This window comes from Zootoca vivipara, chromosome 4 (genome assembly GCF_965207765.1).
Source record: "Zootoca vivipara chromosome 4, rZooViv2.hap1.1, whole genome shotgun sequence".
Lineage (NCBI taxonomy): Eukaryota > Metazoa > Chordata > Lepidosauria > Squamata > Lacertidae > Zootoca > Zootoca vivipara.
Window position 1 is genome coordinate 50,273,942 of NC_142587.1, and position 18,177 is coordinate 50,292,118.

General features: G+C 42.7%; 1 protein-coding gene across 6 annotated transcripts in view; it reads left to right on the plus strand.

Annotated features, from left to right (window-relative positions):
* Positions 1 to 1,974: 1,974 nt before the first annotated feature.
* Positions 1,975 to 18,177, plus strand: part of ERG (ETS transcription factor ERG) — a 108,897-nt gene continuing 92,694 nt past the window's right edge. The window contains exon 1 of one of the 6 annotated variants that reach the window (XM_088667898.1): positions 1,975 to 2,330. The gene's annotated coding sequence lies outside the window, so the exon portion shown is untranslated. Of the gene's footprint in view, positions 2,331 to 3,376; positions 3,628 to 18,177 lie in introns of those variants that run through there. The other 5 variants (XM_088667899.1, XM_088667896.1, XM_035115089.3 and 2 more) reach the window with 5 other exon arrangements.

Below are 18,177 nucleotides of genomic sequence, written 5' to 3' on the forward strand. Positions count from 1 at the left end.
GGTAACACCAAATTAGCCATTACATCGTGGGTTCATTCACCTGCTCACCTTCCAACATGATATATACTATCATCTGTCAGCAGTGCCTTTCTGCATTCAACACAGTACAAAGAGGTTTCTCTCTCTCTCTCTCTCTCTCTCTCTCTCTCTCTCTCTCTCTCTCATGCACATACACACAGAGGCATAAATCTGAAATCAGAAAGGGCAATATTCAGAAACCATTTCCACCTCCCAGAACCCTCTTTTGCTGATGTGACAGTGGCCATTCTCAGCCTACTGCACTAATAAGTCTTCAGTAGACTACCCATTAGAAACATTAGGTACTTTACTTGGCTTAAGGAAAATGGGATTGTTTTACAACATAATCTTATACAGTGTATACATGATAGCATGTATGCTTATTCATAAGTATCATTCAGCTCAACAGAGCTTATGCCCAAGAAAGATGATCACAGCCATTGTTTGCTTGCTTGCATTTTTTAGATGTTGTTATTTTATAATGGAAAGGCAAGACATAAGAGCCAAATAAATGTATTTTTAAAATACAGTATGTTGCATTTTCTGTTTTTGGTCTTTGGTTTTCATTGTGGTTTTATGTGGTTGAAGCTGCTTTGTGAGGGCTTGGACCTTACAGGGTTTTATTTTTTTATTAAAAAACACACACCAAACAATTGAATATATAACACACTGATTATTATATTGTCAGGACAATCATCTAGCCTATGGCTGCAGTTCAGGCTGATTTCTACTTGGTGCCATTTAGGCTTGCATTGCTTGTAGTGCCTTCATATTTGAGCACCCCAGTGTATTGGTATGCCATCCACAAAATATCAACATAGAGCCTTCTAGGGCAACTTGATTTGGCTTTAAGGAAAGCTATCTGACAATTTGAAGGTTGTCATTATTCAGTGTCAAACACCTGTTCTTTCTATGTCACATATAAACTTGAGCTCATCTAGTGAACTTACCCTATTAGATTGGGAGAAAAAATGTGTGAAAAAATATAAATCCTGCTTTTAGAACTGCTAGTGCATAAAGAAGATAACAAGGGCCAGACAAGCTGTGTACACTGGTGACCTGCTATAATATATACAGGATTCCCACCCACAGCCTTTTGTAGTATGGAAAATCGATGTGGAGAAATTTGCTCTTATTCAAATCCTTGCACGTTTCAGCACCATAGTGGCACACTAAATTGATCTTCCAGATGTTGCTGGTGCACATTGCACATTACAGGTGCTTCGGATCAACTCTGGTGCACAGTAAATACCGTAGCTAGCATATATGAGGAAGCTATATTGGGGCAAAATTGAGATCATTCATGTGGTTTGTCCTTTGTGAGACAAGGCTGTTGCCAGAAAGTAATACTGTCAATTGGTATAGGCAGAATTACTCAGAATTAGATCTGTTCTAGGGAGTGCCTAATAATCACTACTTGTAGAGGCACTTCATTCCCCCACCCCTTTAGAAACAGGAAATGGAGCCCTGAAGGCTTTTGAACTAGAGAGAATGGGGAGGGGGTATACAGCCCTCTGCCTGACCCAGACTTGGGGGTCTATGTGTGCCTGCTTTTTTTTTTTTAAGAAAACCTCTCTTTTTTCTGTTATTTTGGCAGACTTTTTGGAATGTCTGGGAGCTAAGGGCTTTGCTTCATGGAGCAGAATTCTGAAGCAAGAAAAAGAGAAAGTTATAGACTAAACCACAGAAATGTAAACATGTCTGCAGCTAAAATAACTCCACTTTCATTGAAAACACTCCTCGCTCACAATCAAACTTCTGTGTGCTATGCTCAATAAAAGTGCGTTAATAGCAACCAATTAATACATTATGTAACTCTGCTTTTTTATTCATTTTTTATTTTTTAAGAGAGCCCAAGACACTTTTAGCCGCTCGTTTTTTAATTAAGAGAGTACTCGAGTTTCTTCTTTGCTTGCTCGCCCTCGCGTCTGCCTGGACTGTCAGCTGGGATTCGTAGCAGAAGGAGGGGGAGAAGAAGAAGAAGAAGAAGAAGAAGAAGAAGAAGAAGAAGAAGAAGAAGAAGAAGAAGAAGAAGAAGAAGAAGAAGAAGAAGAAGAAGAAGAAGAAGAAGAAGAAGAAGAAGAAGAAGAAGAAGAAGAAGAAGAAGAAGAAGAAGAAGAAGAAGAAGAAGAAGAAGAAGAAGAAGAAGAAGAAGAAGAAGAAGAAGAAGAAGAAGAAGAAGAAGAAGAAGAAGGAAGGTAGCTTTCAGGGCTTCAGCCCAGGAGAAGCAACACATGAATGGGGTTTGGTGACGAAAACGGTCCTGAAAAGGGAAATGCGATGGCAACGATCGTGGGAGAAGAGGCATCACGGTAAGATCGCAGCCTGCACGGCTTTTCTTTCCCTAGTACTGGAGCTGATCTGGGAGTGGTGGTGGTTAAAATCGGACCGATCCCAGACGTTCTCACAGGGCACGATTGGCGCACTTAGTTGTTTACAACTCGAGCTTTCTCGGCGCGCTGCTGCATTTCCCTACCCTGCGTTGAACCCACGCTGAGATCTTTTCTGGACCTCAGGTCGTCGCTCCGGAGGCGTTTTCTGTCTAGGATCCGGCCGGGTCGTGTTTGAAAACCCTCCTCCAGCTGGATCTTCCTTAGCACGTTTACTCAGAAGTAAACCCCAAGAGCGCTCGCTCCCTCTTGAAGGGAGCATCTCTCAGCACCAAACGGTGCCCGGGCATCTTTTGCCTAGAACATTTAAAATCTATACAGCTCCTGCCCAGAACTCTGTAGCAAAAAACAAAACAAACAAACAAAAAACCCTAGGTTAGGTCCGTGGCTAGGCAGGGAGAAAGTTCTTCAAACTCTTGAAAAGTTGGCGCTTTCCCCGCTCGCCTCTCCATCTGAAGCCTTCTCTCTTCCAGTCACGTCGGTCCGTCCTTCCCACCGAAGGAGCTTTAAAATCAATAACCTTGGATGGTTGGCTATGGAGCGATCTCTGAGAGGGCGCCTGCATTGTTTTTGAAGCGATCTTCCTGCCGTGGGCGGCCTAAGGCGAACTGGGCCACGCCGCGCACCTTCCCCCCGTGGCGCCCTGTGCCGAGCGCGCTCTTCCCTCAGCCGCCTCTGCTCCCACGTGCGAGCCAAGGATCCCCTTCCCCTCTCGCCACAAGAATGGTGGGGACCGAGAGCCCCTCGCCGCTGGCGGGCGCGCGGCAAGCCACCTCCCACCGGAGCCCATGGCCAGAGTCCCGTGGATGTGGAGGGAGCCGCCGGCTCGCGCAGCCTACGCTAAGTCAACACAGGCGCCGCCGTCGCCTAGCGCGTGTGGCGCGCTCACTTCTGCCGCTTGCTTCTGCCTCAGGAAGCCTGACAGGCCGCCCTTGCTGAGGGAATCAGTCGGACCGCGGCGCTCGAGCGGGGGGGGGGGGGGAGGTGGGACGCTCGCCGAGCTATGATTGGAGGCTGCCGGCGGCTCTCTGAGGCCGGAGACGCCGCACGGGGCTGAGCCCTGACGCGAGTCAGCGCGGCCGGGCGGAGTGGGGGGGGGGGAGACGTCGTGAGAGGGGGGACGGGACTTCCCCAACTCCTCCGTCAGCCTTTCTTTCCCGCCAGTCCCGGTGCCGGACGCTGTTGCTGCGGGCGCGCTCCCTCCGCTTCAGGGCGGGAGGTAAGTTCTTTCCCGTGTGGGGAGCGAGCGAGTGGCCGTAGGTAGGTGGCGGGAGAGAGGAAGGGAGTGGGCGCCTGCGCAAGGCTAAAGCGAAGTGTGAGGGCGGGGGGGGGTAGGGTGGCTGCGCTCGGCGGGCAACTTCTGGGCGCGCTTCCTCGGCTCGCCAGCCGCCCTCGGCTGCCGCCGCCGCCTCCGCAATGGGAGGAAGGAAGAAGCTCAGCGGGCACCTCGGACGCCCCGCCGACCCAGTCCAGCCTCGGAGCGCCAAGGCTGGAGGTGGCTGGAGTGCCTCGACGGCGGCGACTGTCTTCGAGGCACGGAGATGTCAGTCTAGGATAGCTCAGTCGGTCGAGCTTGAGACTCTTAATCTTGGGCTCGCGTGTTCGAGCCCCACGTTGAACAAGAAGGATTCCTGCATTGCAGGCAGATGACCCTCGTGGTCCCTTCCAACTCTACGATTTTTGGCTGGCTGGGTTCCTGCTTGGACCTTTCCCGATGAGTCGGAGGGTTTGTCTTTATTTGAGGAGGGGGAAGGGAGAGGAGCTCTGCACATGCTCAGAGGTACCCCGGACGCTTATTTCTTCACAGACTGTATTAGCACTGAAAAGAACCAGGGCAGTTTTGTGGCTTCTTGAAATCCTAGCACGATTCTGAATGGGGTTGTGTCCTGCAATCCCCTTCCTCAGATGCATCTGAAAGGAGGGCCTGGAGCTCAACCCCAACGCAGTGTAGGGACCTGCTTTTGGCTTCCAGAGATTTTCTGGAATACTGAATTCCGAATATATGAAGAAGTGTGCATGCACATGAAAGCTCATACCAATGACAAACTTAGTTGGTCTCTAAGGTGCTACTGGAAGGAATTTATTTTGTTTCAACTACGGCAGACCAACACAGCTACCTACCTGTAACCCGAATATAGCAAGGCATCTTTCAGGATGCGCGCGCGTGTGTGTAGCTCCATAGCTGCCAAGTTATCCCTTTTTTAAAGGGATTTTCCCTTATGCTGAATAGGCTTCCTCGCGAGAAAAGGGAAAACTTGGCAGCTATGCTTGCCCTAGATGCAGGACCCGAAGGGAAGAGGCAGGCTCTGGGGCAAGAGAAGGAAAGAACAGGACAGGGGCAGCATTGTGGTCTGGCAGAAGGTGCTGGTGGTCTCACAGCTCAAGGAATATAGGAGACAATACTTTTTGTGTGTGCTACTGTGCTGAATCCTAAAAGCAGTTGCTAGCTGCCTCTGAGTACATACTTGGATGGCTTGTGCTCTTCTTCTGTAGGACAAAATTAAGCATGACCACATGTTGTTGTTTTTTTAACCATACCTTCTCCTCTGCCCTTTCTCTCTTGGTAGTGCCGCTTGCTGAAGTACTTCTTAAAAGTTACCTGCAGAAGTCATACTTTAAAAAAAAATCATCTGAATGTAGTTAAGCCAAAAGGCACTGTACACATGTTTGGGCAACATCCAAGGCAGCTGTGAAAAACACACAGTTTACACATTCATTTTGCCACATGTGAAGTGCTAAAGAACATCCTGCACTTTTGAAGTTACCTGGTTTTTCTTATTAGTTCCCTCTGTGCCCCAATCTCACCCCCTTTTCCCTCAGCCATAATTTTTTTTCTTGGCTTGGCTCTACCTTCCTCTAAACTAATTCTTAAAAGTTTATTTGATGCTAAAGTGGAGAATGCTGTATGATATTGAGGATACTTACATTTACTTGCCTTAGTTCTTAAAACAGTATTTTTATTTTTTTCAGTTCTACATTTTGCTTATTTTATTTTCAGGATGGCTGCTGCATTTGAAACTACATATTCAGTCAGGATCTTTTGTCACTTAGGTCTGAATGAGTCAAATTAATCATTTACATTTAAATTCATTCATTTCAGTTATTTCATTTCAGACCCACCGCCACTCTTACTCCCCTTCTGCATCTCTCATATTGTACATAATAAACGCATACATGCACACACACTTTGTAGGTAACTACAAGACATCATTCAATTAACGGATACAATGGTGCCTTTTAAAATCTGCACAACCCCCTGTCCAAGGTAAAAAGACTCTTAGTTTTGTTCTCCAGCTTTTAAGTGTTTGAAGTAATATAATGAATAAGGGTCAGATTTGGGTTTGGTAAAAGGCTCAGATTTGGTTTCGCAAATGGCACACTCAGATGCAGGAAATTAATTTCTGTGATCAGGTGATTGTCAAGTAAATATAAATCATTTTATCAGATGCTCTCAGTATGTGGTAAAATAAGCAAAGGATCCTCTCTATTCATGATTGTATTAACTAGGAACCCCAAGTACTGTAATTGCTGTGTTTAAAACGAAAAAATAATAATTCTGGTTTAAATAGCATTCTGTGGAGTTAACAAAACCTTCAGTGTCGGAATAGTGGTTTGTGTGCTGCATTGTTTTCATGTAGTTTGGAGCCCCACCAGGGAAAGTGGAACAGTTAGGTCTATAGACTGCACATGGAGAACTGTCACATTCCTGAGTTTTAACCCTATAAGCACACATATATGGTTTGTTTGAAGCAACAGACAAAGAGCGCTTTGAGTTCAGATAAAGAACCAACCCTAAACTCCATTAAGATGTTTTTACCTGGTTTGTGAATATACTGTTATTAACTTAGGTGCAATTATGTTTTGCTTTAGAATCCATCTTATCATTGGCACGACATGATACAAAGATTATTATTATTTTGACATCTTTGTGCATTTAAAGAAGGACAGTTTAAAAGAAATGAATGTAGCGGTTACTAGCTAGCTAATACTTTAAAACATGACAATTCTTTTATTGTCATAATAGGCAGTAATGGGCAGCAAGGTAGCATTGTTTGGGTCACTTTATTTAAACTCAGTGTGGGAAAATATACTTATGAAGGATTCATTGAATGGGGGAAAAGTTCAAATAGTATTTCATAGATTACGTTGAATAGCTCTTTGCTCCCCCAAATCAAACAAATTCCATAGTATTGCAAGAACTGTATGAATGATCTGTCATGGTTAGTTTTATACATAATTAGCTATTTATCTGAGGGTTTTGCTGTTTTTCAAGGTACTCAGTTTTGTTATTTTTTGCTGTCTTGTTTAATCACTTTGGACCTTAATATATTTCTTTATATATCTTTAGCAGGATTTCAGTTCTTTCCTGTGTTGAAACACTGTGAGAAGAGTTTGTATTTAATTTTTTTAATGGTTAAATATAACTGCAGATCAGTGACATGTTATAAAAGCAAAATACATACTGTATAGACACAAAGTTTGCCATTAATATTGTTGTTGGAAATATGTTACTTTATCTTAGCAGTGGGAAAAAGTCAATCAGTATTATAAATAAATAAATAAACAAATAAATAAATAAATAAATAAATGCACATTCAGACTTTGCTTCTTATTAGCTTCATTTTAATCAGAGTGATCTCCTGTGATAGTGATTATGACATTGTTCTATGAAATCTGTGTGTATCCTTTACCAATCAATTGAAACTTGCCACAGTTAAAGATTTATTTGTTTTACTGTAGCACTGTATTTTAACTGATAAAAAGTAACACTCACAGCACAGTCCTATATATGTCCTATTGTACATGTCTACCCAGAAGAGGTACTGTATAAGATTGCAGTCTTACAACCCAAACCTAAGCATGTCTGTTCAGAAGTAAGTCCTGCTAAATTCAATGGGACTTACTCTTGGGTAAACTGGTTTTGGATTGCATCCTAAATTTGTTGACATTCTGAATGCATCCCGAAAAAGAAATGCAATATGTTTACATCATTAATTGAGTTAACTGAGAGTTTTCTCTTTCTGTAGAAGCGTGTATATATAAATAATGTATTGATAGCACCTCATTTTTCAAGTAATCTACATTTGTAGCCTAACGGGTTTGAATTAGAAATCTGGAAAATATATAGTAGATGAGGCAGTCGACAAAAGCTATAATTAACTTTTAAAATTTAAAATAGGGTTTTGCACTTGACCAGTCAATAATGATTTGCTCACTTGGTCAAATCTGGTGAAATAATGGTCACGTATTTGTGTTATGAGAGTTACAAAGAAAATAATCAACAGGTTTTCTACATGCACAGATTACAGAAAGCAAATTAGATAGGTAATTAGAAATCACTGTTAAATTAATTTGAAAAAGTTGAAATGAATTATTTTATTATAAATTTATTCTGCTCTTCCTGCAACCCCCTCAGGGTGGCATACATCACCCACCCCACAATGACCATGTGAGACTTACAGTGGTACCTTTGGTTAAGAACTTACCTGTAATTTGTTCCAGAGGTCCGTTCTTAACCTGAAACTGTTCTTAACCTGAAGCACCACTTTAGCTAATGGGGTTTCCTGCTGCCGCTGGGCCGCTGGAGCACGATTTCTGTTCTCACCCTGAAGCAAAGTTCTTAACCTGAGGTACTATTTCTGGGTTAGCGGAGTTTGTAACCTGAAGCGTTTGTAACCTGGAGCGTTTGTAACCTGAGGTATTAGGCTGAGAGTTTGTGACTAGTCCAATTTCACCTAATGAGTTTCGTGGCTAATTAAGCTTTAGAACCTGGTCTTTCTAGGCTTGGTCTGAAATTTTGTTCATTAGACAGTGATGTTTGCCAGTGACGACTTTTTGTGTTCCTTTCTGGAGGTGCCTTTCAGGTAGCCCAGGGATGGGGGGAACTTGTGCCTCCCTCCATATGTTGTTAGATTCCAACTTCTGTGGCCAATGTTCAGGGGTGATGATGGGTGCTGTAGACCATCAACAACTGCAGATCCACAGCTCTCCCACCCCTTATTTAGGCAATGGAAGAAACATTTCTGTGCTACTAACTTTGCACTTTGTTGTAGCAGGGCCTTGGTATAAGCTGCCTTCACCCCTGCCTTTACTAAAAGATAAAACCATCATGGAAGTTAGCTTCCACCCATGGTGTAGATTCTACACAGTAGCATTCTTGCAAGTTATACAGTATTTGATGGTTGTCCAATATTTTCAATTGACCAGTCAACGGCTACCATGCTAACCCTACTTTAAAAAACTATACTCCCAAAATGCAAAAGAAAATTAGAGTTTTGCTGAGTGCACGCCCACCCTCACCCCGATTTTGTTGTCCTGGTTAGGGAATGCAAAGGGGGGGGAGATTTCAGAGGTTTTTAAGGGGGACAAAATGTGGGTCTTACAGGCAATGGCAGCAATAGCTCTTCTTAGTGGTAGCTGCTGGCTGCCAGCTTCCATCTTGGAAAATAATAGTAGCTACCACCCAGCAGCAACTGGGGAAAGTTATTCATGCTGCCACAAATCTGACAGCAGCAGCAGCAGCACATTTGTTGCTGAAAGTTTTCATCGGATAAATTTTGCTTCATCCATATGAAGGGGGGAAAGGGTATTTTAGTTGACGCTGTTGATCTCTTTTTTGTTATTTGCATGTCAAAATTAATGGTTACTGATCACCTTTCAGAGATGAGCATATATGCACAATTCCCTAATAATGAAGAATAAATGCAGGTTAAGAACCTTGCTCCATCATGTTGTGATCCTCAAACTATAGAGTAGCACCTCCAACCCTCTTGGATCTGTGGAGTAGGTTAACGGACAGAAACCTTGACCATGCAGCAGACCATGGACATTCGTGTGGCTTTTTTTTTTGAAATTCCATATATGGCATTATCTGCAATATTGTACACAATAGGCCAAATCCAGCTTCCTCCTAACCCTTTAGTATATGCCTCATTGACTTCAATGGTTTAGTTCCACAGTGTAGATTTTTTTATACCATGCAGTTTATGGAATTCTTCACATCTGCTTAATTCAAGGAGGTTTTAGCGTTCATAAAAAAAACACTGGCAGGATATTCCTACCATGTAGTATAAAGATATTTGTCCATAACTTGAGAGTTCATTCAGTGATGCTTTAATTCTATGATAATTTATTCTGTGGTTTACCTTTATATCAGGGAAATTATACTGGGTGCAGAGCCACTCTGGTGACCCTATCTTACTGTAGCTCCAATTCTAGATACCTAAGAAAGGCAGAGCATTCAGTGATGCACATCAAAAACTCCCTAGAAGTTCTCTTTGTGTGCTGCCCATGAACTCATATTTCATTTGGCATTCTGTGAAAAGGCAGAAAAGAACAAAATTTAATATGTTACTGGTAGCATAGTAAGACTATTGTAGGTATAGTGTTGGCAGCCTAAAATTACTTGGCTAAATATACATGCAAGTTAAAAAGCAGGGAATTGGGTGGGGGTGGGGAAATGAAAGGGCATATATCTAAATAGGGTTTTCTGGATGTATTTGTTGTGAGCTGCATTTTAACTTCTTCTATTTATACTTTTGTAGTGGTATGTATGTGTATAACCTGGAAAGTTTGATTGAATACAAGAAATAGTAATTTGACAATGAAAGCCGGGGGGAGGGGTTCATCTCTGGACTCAAGTTTGTTCTGAGAGCCAATTGTCACAAATGTGTACTTATAATGAAAAATAAAATATCCCCTTGGGTCTGGCATTTTTCACATTGACCGGAGAACTAAAAGGATACTTGATCTAGAATAAACATGAGTGACTTTGCCAAAGGTTTGGGCCCCATACCCTATCTGAATGAAGGCAACTCCCCCCCCCCCCATTAATTTCAGTGGAATTTCCTCTGTTTGGGATTGTGCCCTAAAGGGTCCCCCCTCCCCCCCCAAAAAAGAGAGAGAGAGCCTTATATTATTACCACATTTTATGTGTCAGTGTTTTTCTTCTTCTTCTTTTAAGTGGATATTTGTTACTGGAAATATGTTGCATTTGAATTCTGCTTGTATCAGATAGATCTCTTTTTCAGCATAACCTGGTTCCAAGAAGAACACCCCTCAAGCTTGTGGCCCCGATCCAGAGCACCAGGCAGCGAGCTCTGCATGCACAACAGGGCTTTTGAGTTTGTTCTTTCTGACAGCGCACCCCCCCCCCCCCCCGTGGCACCTGACAAGCTGGTCCTGAAAACTCAGGGAACTTCAGAAGTGTCCTTTGAGACACAGGCCAAGGAACTGCTGTTGGGGGTTGTGGGGGTGGGGTGGGGTGGACTTGAAGGGTGGTGACAAACTCCAACACACTCTTTTAAAAGGGCTTCCAGGGTAGAAGCCTTGCTAGTTCTGTTGTACAAAACTGAACTCTTTATTTTATATGATGCATATAAGTGGGTTCCTTCAGATTTATGAGATACTCTTTGTGTAAGGAAATTTTTCCACCTGTACATTGCTTGTGTACTTACAGTTTTAGCACAACAACTAAAGACTGCAATCCGAAATGCATTTAATAGGGAGTGAGCACCATTGAATACAGCAGGACCTACTTCTGAGCAAGTATACATAGAATTGCATTGCTAAGCAAACTGCTGAAAGACAAACCATGGAACACTGATGCAGGTGATGAACCCCCCAGACATTTCAATAACATTTTGAATGCCTGCACATTAGAACTAGTTTCCTCAGGTCAGGCTTACGATTAATCAAGCTCTTGTAGGCTTCATCAGCCACATATCTTTCAGTCTGCCCCAAACACTTTTAGGTGCTCTGCATCTCAGTGTATCTGGCCATTGGAAATAGGTACCGGTATTTAAATCTGGATTATATGGATCTGGATGGAACATAGCTAACCCATTTTTTTTTAAAAAAATAGTTGCTCCATGTACCATCTATTATTAATTAAATAATTACTTATATTTGTAGACCTGCCCATATAGTGATCCCAGAGCAGTTTCCAGAATATTATAAAATAAACAACAGTTACATTTAAAACTATTTAAAAGAGTTGCCAGAATTTTCTTTCAAAAATACTGGGTAGAACTGTGGGCAGAACAAAGACAAAACCTTGCAGGGCAGAGACTGAACATGGGTTTGATAGCAGAAAATCTTGGTCAAACTAGATCAGATGTTTAGACCCTTCAGAAAAACGACAAGGATCATTTTTAAAAAAAGTTTTGGGGAGACAGGAAGCACATCTGCTGAATCTTTATTAGTTTCTTTTAAGTGTTCCTGAAAATAGATAGCTGCAACCCATGGCTTGCTTGAATAGAATAATCTTTGGAAGGTCAGCAATGCTTGAAGGACAGCAATGGACAGTTGGAGTGAAGCTGTGGTGCTACTGTCAAGAATTTCCTTTTCTGATCTTTATGAAATAGCAACTCATAAGGCACTTTTGTTGAACTCATAATAGAGACAAACTGTTGGTTTAAAGGTTTATGAATGGGACAGTTCTCCATAGGTACAAATGTTATTCAGGATTGCAGGGTGCTGCATATGTACTGGTCAGGTCTTGTGACCTAAAGGTCTGTATCAAATGCTGGAATTTCCATGCAGCCAATCAAACGTCCTCCTGTTCTATTCTCTTCAGTCCCCCTATGCCCTCAAAATCAGTTCTTGAGAGTTGAGGGATGCTCTAGAGCAGAGTGCATGAGTGAGTGCTTGTGTGTGTATGTATGTTGTTGTTGTTGTTGTTGTTGTTGTTGTTGTTATTTATTGAATTTATATATCGCCCTATACCCGGAGGTCTACATGTGGAGCATGTTTCTCACATAAAGAAATAAATACAGTGATGTTGTCCATGGCCATGATGTGGTCATTTAGTCTTGTGCCCCAGCTGAGTATCCCCTCAGCAGAGCCCATGTTCCTTTCTTAACTAGCATTGGCAAATAAAATGGAAATTGCAGTGACTTGACTATATATACACAATATACACTAGCAGATATTGCTTAGTAATACTAGTTTTGAAGTATTTAGAAACTTCCCATTTTATCTAATGCAGCAAATGCATTTAATTTTTCAGTAGAGGCAGTATGCATAGTGCATTGCCACCATTCAGACCTTTGTGAAATATATCTTGTGAAATGCCACAGTGGGGTAGGTTTTGGGCCAGTGCTATGATCGATAAATAACTGAGCATCATTCACCTGCCATTTTGTGTGTTTCAAACACCACTGAGCCAGTTGCTTATGTGGTCAATATAGTTTTACTATGCTACCACTGGTGAAATGAAGAACAATAGTAGGCAAAAATTATGGGGAAAAACAGCTCTATTTTAATTAAAAAAAGGAGAGAAATAGGCACACTTATGCAGGAAGCACAACCAACATGCCATAAGTTCAACTTGGATGATTTAAGTAGTTTATTACAACACAAGTTTTTGAAGGCAGAAGCACACTTCATGAAAATCATGAGGTTGACGAAAGTGTGTGTGTCTGTGTATGGTGGTATTCAGCTAAGTTTTACTTAAAGTAGACCTTTTAACATTAATGGATCTAACATAGTCATGTTCATACATTTCAGTTTGTCTGCTTTGCGTAAAACTTAGTTGCATACCACTGTATGTAAAAATCCTGCTATTTTGCAGAGAATTTGTAATGGCAGATGACTTTGTGGCCTTATTCAGGCCCACTTGTTTTACTGCTGCTGATTATATTGCTTTATTTAGCTTTTACACATATTTTTAATATTGATGTTCAGGGCCGTCTTAAGCATATCGGGCACCCGGGCGCCGTGGTGCGAAGATCGCTCCGGAGCCCGGGCGCCCTGTTTCCCAATGCGGTTGTCTGGCGGGCGCAGCCACGCGCCGCCCCCCTGGCGGCCCTGTGCCACCCAGCCTTGGCTTAGAGCCGGCCCTGTTGATGTTATGTTGCCTTGCAGATAGAAACAAACTATAGAAACAAACTATTATATGTATGGATATAGGTACAGAGGTGTGTGTGTGGGGGGGGGGAGACCAAATTAATAAAGTGAGACCTAAAAGATAACAGAAATGCAAAGAATATATCCTGCTTTCTGAGGTGTGAGACATGGAGTAGGTGTCTCTCAGTGATTTCCCTGTAATAATTTTTTTTTGTCCAGGTCTCTCTCATAAAAGGGTGATTTATTTAGTTAGCTGCCTTGCAAACGCAAACTGGGAATCGAATGCCGAGTTGTGTGCTTTTTGGCTCATGCAACATCACCGGGAGTAAAGATTTTGCAACAGCAACTTAGCTAACAAGTCTCTTGATGATGCGTTAGACTGAATAGAGTCCATCCAGCTCTCTCTCTCTCTCTCCTGTTTTGGTACTGCAGGGCTAAAAAGGAATGAAAAGTAATAAAGACCTATTTTGAGCACTAAAATAAGCAGACATGACTCAGAATACTTGCAGTGAATAGAGTGGTGAAGTAAAAAGGTGCCATTTTTACACAGTCATTTTTCTGACCATAATGGCCTTTTAAACTCTTACTAAAATAGCATATTTGCTCAGGCACTTTTCTTGGAAAACTGAGTAAAACGGAGGGGGAAAACCTTGCAGGATCTGAGCATTTTATTTTCAAAGTTTGATACAAGTTGTGCAAAAGAGACCAATTTGGGGTGTGTGTGTCAATTTGAGTACCCTTGACAAAATTAATATTTCCTTTGTATCTATTTTGGGCAACAGTAGTTAGATTTGGAATTGTTCACTGAATTCCATCTGCATTCCATGCCCCATATGGAAAAGAGAGTATACAGTGGCCATGATATGAAATTGAAAATATGTAGTGACTTGGTCTAATTTTAGCATTAATTGGGAAGTGCAGAGCAGAATCCATATGCACAAACTTTGAGGAAATGGCACCCTATGACTTGATGTAACCAATCATGATGCTTGATTAAAGGAACCTTCGAGACATTGAGACCTCTCCCATCTTGAAGGAGCAAACACTCCCTTCCATCACAGGTCTTCATTAGCACTGGCACAACAGGCCTTGAAGGACTGGTAAGGAGGCACTGCATTTGGTGTCAGTGCTTAGGAATTTCTAACAATTCTTTCTAATGCAGACCAGAAAATTCCACTTTGGGTGGATTTTTTCTCTACAGGTGGATAGCTCAATGAAAACATTGATCCAGGCTGCATTCAGACAGCACTTTATCCTGTCTCCCTGATGTTTCCTTGCCTATTATTTTTTTGTATCTTATGTGATCTTTCACAGGACATAACAGCCACTTCTGGAAATCTAGTGGAAGTTTAGTACTCATTTCCATGTTGGTTGTTTTAAAAAAAATCCACTTGCAGCCCCATGAACTCAGAAAATTGTGGGAGTTTTGTTCTATAATTTTCCCGCAGTTTTCATTATCACACCATCACTGCTCACATGATGACATTTGGAGTGGTATCCCAGCATGCAGTTCTTTCCCAGTGCTGAAAATTTAGTGTGACATGCATAGCTGCCAAGTTATCCCTTTTTTTAAGGGATTTTCCCTTATGCTGAATAGGCTTCCTCGCGAGAAAAGGGAAAACTTGGCAGCTATGGTGACATGGGGTGGGTGGGACTCTTGTTATCATCTATCCTCTTGCTTTTATGACTTGGTTTGTTCACTGCTAGATTGTTGGTCACTGTTATGAGGTGGACTTCAAGTTCTACATCTGGATTTGATCTTGTGCTGCATTTCCCAAGCATCAACTTTCTGCAAGTGTCATGATAGTACCTTAACCATTTTTCTAGCCATACCTGTTAAAGAGGTATACAACCATGCTGCAAATATAGACATGTTTCTAGCTCCCTCTGCAATAATAATAATAATAATAATAATAATAATAATAATAATAATAATAATATTTATACCCTATCCATCCGAGTGGGTTTCCCCAGCCACTCTGGGCGGCTCCTAACAGATTAAAAACAGAACAAAAAATCAAATATTAAAAACTTCCCTAAACCTGGCTGCCTTCAGATGTCTTCTAAAAGTCAGATAGTTGTTTATTTCCTTGACATCTGATGAGAGGGCATTCCACAGGGCGGCACCACTACTGAGAAGGCCCTCTGCCTGGTTCCCTGTAACCTCACATCTCGCAGCGAGGGAACTGCCAGAAGGCCCTCGGAGCTGGACCTCAGTATCCGGGCAGAATGATGGGGGTAGAGCTGCTCCTTCAGGTATACTGGACCAAGGCCGTTTAGGGCTTTAAAGGTCAGCACCAACACTTTGAATTGTGCTCGGAAACGTACTAGGAGTCAATGTAGGTCTTTCAGGACTAGTGTTATATGGTTTCAGCAGCCACTTCCAGTCACCAGTCTAGCTGCCACATTCTGTATTAGTTGTAGTTTCCGGGTCACCTTCAAAGGTAGTCCCATGTAGAGCGCATTGCAGTAGTCCAAGCGGGAGATAACTAGAACATGCACCACTCTGGCGAGGCAGTCCGCAGGCAGGTTGGGTCTCAGCCTGTGTACCAGATGGAGCTGGTAGACAGCTGCCCTGGACATAGAATTGACCTGCGCCTCCATGGACAGCTGTGAGTCCAAAATGACTCCCAGAGTCCCAGGCTGTGCAACCCACTCCATGTAAGCATGAGTCAAGTTTATGAAGGGTGAACTCCTATACACCTGCTTTCTGTTACTTACAAGTATGATTTTGGCTTAGCTTCTGCTGGATATCCAGCCTAGAATTATAAAGTAGATTTATGTGTGTGTGTGTTGCAAGATGTTTCAATATACTGGATATAGCAATATAACATTTGCTAGTGTTATGGTCTGTTCTGGAAGCACCTTCAACAATGTTGGTGTCTTTAAGAGTGAGAGCTGAGACTTGCAATTGACATGCTTATGTGATATGTTTAGTGTAACTCAACTCTACGTGGGGCTGCCCTTGAAACTGACCCAGAAACTTCAGAGGGTGCAGAATGCCGCGGTGAGACTCATCACAGGGTCCTCGCCATGGGAGCACATTCATCCGGTGCTATACCAGCTGCACTGGCTCCCGGTGGAGTACAGGATCAGGTTTAAGGTGCTGGTTTTAACCTTTAAAGCCCTATACGGCCTAGGACCCTCGTTCCTATGGGACCGCCTCTCCTGGTATGCCCCACGGAGGACCTTAAGGTCTGCAAATAATAACACCCTGCAGATCCCAGGCCCCAGGGAGATTAAACTGGCCTCAACCAGAGCCAGGGCCTTTTTGGCCATGGTCCTGGCCTGGTGGAACGCTCTCTCACAAGAGACAGGGCCCTGCAGGATTTAACATCTTTCCACAGGGCCTGCAAGAGGGAGCTGTTCCGCCAGGCCTTTGGTTGTGGTTCAGTCTGATTATTTTCTTTCTGTATAAGAACAAGCATTAAAGATGCCTCCTAGCCTGCTCACAGGTGGTAACAGTTGGCCCTGGAGAATATTGACCACTCTCAATTTTACCCGTGGACTGCCACCTGTCCAGATTTTAATTTGCTCTGAATTAATTTTAAGATATATTTTAATTAATTGATTGCCTGTTTTTATGTTCTTTGTATACTGTGTTAGTTTTATGATGTTAGCCGCTCTGGCTGGGGAGGGTGGGGTACAAATAAAAATTAATTAGTTTTATTATTATATTATTAGTGCTGCCACTTTAAATTCCAAATGTGAAAGTCTTAATGTTTGGGTGATGTCCCTACATAAAAACTTCATACACATATAAGACCAGCATGCCAGGGTAAAACCTAACCCAGTACCATCTTCCCTGACATGCCTGTTTTTGATATGGAAGGAGCTTAATTAACCAACTAAATAATTGGAGGAGCATTCAAACACAGAGTGAAGCAATACAGTCAATCAACAAATAAAGGAATACTTTCACAGAGTCGATACCTAAAATGCTCAGTGTGATCTCTGGTGGTTGGAAAGGATGAGGCAGTAGTGCTGCAGCACATTCTATGTATTCCACGTGGCTGCTGTCTCATTTAAATGCACTTCTGTGTGTGCCTGCTCATACATGTGCAGTGTTGGCAGTGGTGGTGGCTGGCACAGAGAGCTGGTGTGCACTCCTAACAGCTGTATGACTACCACGTACCAATACGGTGTGTGGATGCGGCAGAATGGTGGTGCAGTTGGGACTATGCAGGCACACAGCCAGGGAATACTCCACATGTGCACCCACACAGCCACAACCTTGCCACTGCTCTCCTTACAATGCTGCTTGCCATAATGATCTGAGGGCAGGATAGGGCTGTGGCAAGGTTGTAGCTATGTGGGTTCACTGGAGGGAGCATCAGATTGGCTCTGCTGGTGTGTCCACACAGCTCTAACCATGCCAATAACCTTCCCTGCTTGTCCTGGTAAGCAGCAGCTGTTCTGCCCCACCACACTGGCCACTCCTGGTAGCAAGCTTTCTATGCTATAGATGGCTTAACACACTAGATGCATATGGGCTAACATACCCTTCTGCCAGTGCTAGGCATTGTATTCTTAGTTATATTGTCCCTTAGTCTCTGCATTTAGAACTGTTTTAAATTTCCCTTTGTAGATCTGATAGGCCACAGAGCTTTCTATTATTATGAATCTGTTGGTTGTGCCTGTCTGGTACATCTAATGGTGTTTAGACCTCTTCTCTTCAGAAGAAGAACATAATAACCCACTTGGCCTTGTACTCTGCCACTCCCAAGTTGTAGCTTGAAGGGCTTGACTTTGCATTGTCTTTTCCCTTTGTCCATACCTTCTCTTTTATCTTAGTTAGTGTTGTGACGTGGGGTTCGTGATTTCAGCTCTCTTGACATAATATGCTGGAGAGAGTTCTCTAGTAACACTTCTTTATTAAAGCAAACAAGACTAAGCTCTGAGGAGAGGAAAGCTATATTTA